The sequence below is a fragment of the Nicotiana tabacum genome, chromosome 20, assembly GCF_000715075.1.
Source record: "Nicotiana tabacum cultivar K326 chromosome 20, ASM71507v2, whole genome shotgun sequence".
In the NCBI taxonomy this organism is placed as follows: Eukaryota; Viridiplantae; Streptophyta; class Magnoliopsida; order Solanales; family Solanaceae; genus Nicotiana; species Nicotiana tabacum.
Window position 1 is genome coordinate 160,004,223 of NC_134099.1, and position 4,867 is coordinate 160,009,089.

The following is a 4,867-nucleotide window of genomic DNA, read 5'->3' on the forward strand; positions in this document are numbered from 1 at the left end:
GGGTTTACCGAGCTCCACGTGGCCGGGTACGATTCTACCAAACCTTATGATGGTTGGGTATGCTTTTACCGAGTCCTCTTTGAGGCCGGGTACGATATGATGATGATGATGCCCACAGAGGCGAATGTTTTAAAAAGTTTATGTATATATATGTATTATGCATTTCATATCATAGCCCCTAGAGGCACTCAGATTTTATAGGTTGTATCTCCTTCATCTCTCTCTTTACATTACTGTTCTTGTTTATGCTTTTCTGCCTAACATACTCGGTACTTTATTCGTACTGACGTCCCTTTTGCCTGGGGACACTGAATTTCATGCCCACAGGTCCCTATTGATAGGTTGACAGTCCTCCTAGTAGGCTATCAGCTCAGCGAAGGTGTTGGTGCACTCCACTTGCTCCGGAGTTGCCTATTTGGTCAGTATGCTTTGGATATGTATTGATTGGTATGGCAGGACCCTGTCCTGACCTTTATGATTTGATGTACTCTTAGAGGCTTGTAGACAGATGTCAGGTGTATGGATAATTGTATGGCCTTGTCGGCCTATGTTTCAAGTTTACTAATGGTCATGTCGGCCTTATAGGCCCGTATGTCACATATATTAGTTGGTATATCATGTTGGGTCTTCATATGTTGAGTATTCCCTTATGTTTTATTCTTGTTATCTCATGACGGGTTTTCTAGCTCATTTACTCATGATAACATGATAAGAAAGATATGTTACGTTGGTACTCGGTTGAGTAAGGCACCGGGTGCCCGTCGCGGCCCTTCGGTTTGGGTCGTGACAGAAGTGGTATCAGAGCAGTTCTGTCCTAGGGAGTCTACAAGCCGTGTCTAGTAGAGTCTTGTTTATGGGTGTGTTGTGCACCACACTTATAAGCAGGAGGCTACAGGGCATTTAGGTATGTCACTCTTTCTTCTTACTCTAGATCGTGCAGTAGAGCTCAGTTGTAAGAATTCAAACTCCTAAATTCGACTTTTATCGTAATACAACGATACCTACATCCACAAAGACAGTTGGTAAGAGATTGCATGTGGATGTGGAAGAGTTGAGTCAGAGGAACTCGATTTCACATCATGCTTATGATGAGTAAATATGAGGTCTTCAACAGATCATGTGTGTACTAAGATGTGTATGCTTCTTAATAAGGAGCCTTAAGGCACAGATATCTATTCACGAATATGGTAAAAATCTATGAGGAATTCAGAAGCTAGATACAAGTTTTAACAAGTAAAAGAAGTAAGGTGAAGAGGGGTATGAGGCACCCAGATAATGAAGATTATTAATATTTTCAAATCAGTCAGAGAAATATAAGCATTTTGGTACCTTCATCCATGACAGAGGTATGTACAATTAACCACACCCATCTCAGTTATATTCTATGGGAGCTAACAGATATTATTTAAGATAAAGATGGGATATCAGGATCCAGTTGGAGTTAGAGTAACCCAAAAATTGTGGATAGGTTGTTATCATTAACTAACGTTTCTGAAAGATGGTGCAAATGTAGTAATAGATCTCCTTCTAAGACACCCAGATGGTGAACTCTAGAGTAGTACAATCAGATACGAATACTGAAATATCCAGAAATTTCAGAAGATAGGCAGTGGGATCCTAGAAGGGACAAATATTTACCTTAGTATGACTCTAGCCCCGAGTAAAAAAAGAATGTTAGGCATTCCCAAGAGCCAGTGAGATGAAGCTAGGGGAGCTTATAGGGAAAGAACTTTTTGTTGAAGTTTTCAGAATAAAGTGATAGACAAAAAAATATTATCCGGAGAATAAGAAGAAAATAAATGAAGCATCATGAGTAAGATGTGATATAGGGGTGATAACAGTAAATCAAAATATGACACGATGACAGAGTCTATAGTTAAGTAAAGGAAAATACAAGAGGTGACAAGCCTTAAGACAATAAAAGAATATAAGCCAGAAAGTCATATCCTTATTTCGAGAAATGAGTTGGTGACTTCAACGTGATTACCAGGAGGAAAGGTTAGACCCCAGAGTAATAAAAATCAGTATGGGATGGTGAACAAGATAAAACCGAACATGAATTAGGGACTGGAGGATTAGATAATGGTCGACATCATGAGAATTTCAAAGATCGTGCTCCAACAATAATAGAATAGACAACAGACGAATAACCTTTAAAGGCCATTTAGGAAGTCGCTTACCTAAAGCAAGCACTCTGAGCAGAGTTAATCTTAAGGGACTAAGTGTGCCAGTTACCATAGGTGTCACCTTCGTGCGTAAGAAATTTAGTTATCCCTGGTACAGAAGGTTACCATAAGGTGATTAAGGTTCATTGATAATGTGAAAAGACGCCTAATATGAAAAGGTAAAACAACTATAGGTAGATCGTCGTAGTACTAAATCTTAGTACTCCCCTAAAGGGGGGAATATGGTGTGATATGATATTAAGTCGGAATTAAGCGGTTCAGTTAACTATGGAATGGTAAAGAAAGAATGTGGTAAAAAGGAGAAAGGGATGATGTTGCATTTATTCAATTCCTGCAGATATGTTGCGACTCCAGAACCTTATACAAGCACGACACCGGAGAGAGGCAGTAAAAGTTTCCGGCCAGGATGTTATTGATAAATAAGTGTGAATGGATACTTGATACATTAGGAGCTAGTGGCGAGAGATAAGTTAAGACAAAGGATATATCCCAAGAGGGATTATGCAGAATATATATATATATATATAAATATGAGAATGGACCAACGAGTAATTAGTAGTTGATTCAGGAAGAGCCCAGTTATGGCTAGACAAGAGGTCACAAATAAATCAATAGATAATGCAAGATAAATGTAGTGAACCGCAACATACGGAATTCAGTCTCGCAGATACGAGATCGCAATCATTTGAAAAAAAAATTCAGATAGTAGTTGAGGCAGTTAAAGGTACCGTTTTTAAGGTTTATGAAAATAAGAGAGAGTGCCACTAAGGAGACAATAAAAATTTGAGCTTAGAAGTAACTCTACGAGCACAAAGGCATAAATTTATGTAACTAAGGATTATTATAGGCGAGTAAGAATAACGAAAATTACCTTCGGGTGTACGATATATCAAGCTCGCAACTTTACAAGAGCCAGAAGGTCTCCCTAAGTACTATAATAAAAGACTAGCTGAGGAAATAAGGAAGAAGGTTTCCACCTAAGCATAGTGAGCTAAAGAGTAAATGATCCTGTAACAATAGTCTCACTACAATATTGTATACACTCCATAAGAAAGTGGAACCTATCATGGCTAATGAATGGTAAAAAAAAACCCATCAAAGGTGATGTTTGAGATCATATGAGGTACAGGAAATTATAGTATTCTTGGGCAAAATGACAAGCCAAGTATTCATGCAACAAGTGATAGAACGACCAACAAAAGTAATTGCTTACATTTAAGGACAACTGAGAAGGTACGAAAGGAAATTTATGGTGCTAGCAAGTTAAAGGAAGGTTGCGAGTAGTATAAATAGATCGGTGTAGGTCGTAAGGTAAAGTATTGTAGAGCAACAAGGTTTTAGGTAGATTGGAGTAAGGATATGAAAAGGTGAGTGAGAAGGTGACGAGAATATGTATGTCCTCGGGGATTAAACCCATCAAAACAAGAGAGCTGATGATTTCCATATGTAATAAAAATCTCGATACAGCCTGAATGAACATAGAGGAGTCTGAGACTAGGTGCATTTAAAAGAGATGGAATGCTGCCCTGGCAGTAGAATAAGGGTCTAATTGTGATAGATAGGAGGATGATACTTAGGCCTTTGATTGAGTAACGATTTAACGAGAAAGGGATTTCATTAATTGCACGGGATTAGAATACCCCCATAAGATGAATCGCGTTGGGATGCAATGAAATACGGTTATTGAAGTATAGTATTATCCCTAGGTGGATCAGGAAAATCACTTCATATGTTCCCCGATAAGATGTGAGCCCTAGTGACAGTGTATTACGTAAGAGGTTGCAAGTTATCAGTGATAGATTATAGATCAACATTAAGGTGAATAAACAATAGATGGGTACAAGTTCCAAAGTACGAGATGAGATTTGTTTGTTATTCTTAGATGAATAATAACGAGGAAGCACTAAAGGACTTAGATTTATACATATAGGATAAGCAGCGAGAGAGTAACCTGGAGTTGGGTAGCAAACCTCGGTAATAATAAACCGAAGTAAGCTTTATGGTATAGTATAACCTACCTAGATGTAGTAAATCCATAAGGATAGATATACAAGGCTATGAAACAAGAGATAGAAATAGTCTTAAGCTCGATAAAGTACCAAGCGAAAGACATCAGTACACCTATAGATGCCTAGAGGGACAGCTTGTCATAATTCTGTATATGTTCATAAAGTGAGGCTTAGAGATTGGCAAAAAGATGGAGGAAAAAGAGAATACGAGTCGCTAGGCACTCATACAAGGACACAGTCGTACATACTGCATGACATAAGGTAGCAAATGTTACGATGTTGGAAGAATTCCGACCACATGTCATGGTGTGACAAAGAGGCCTAAAAGGGGGGAATGCCCAAGCGTTTAGATTTATTCACAAAATAGTTACTTAGATGGAAAGATGAGCATTAAAGTATTCGTAAGAGCCATAGTTTATGAAACTGATAAGCGCATCAGTCAACATTCGAGGACGAATGTTCCAAAGGGGGGAATTGTCACGACCCAAATCGATGGGCCAGGACGGGTACCCGGTACCTTACACAACTGAGTACCAACTTAATGTATCTTTCTTAATACATCATCATATACATATGCATACGGGCCTAATAGGCCAACATGATCCTTTATAAACTCAAAACATAGGCCGACAAGGCCGTACAATCTTTTATGTACACGACATATGTCTACAA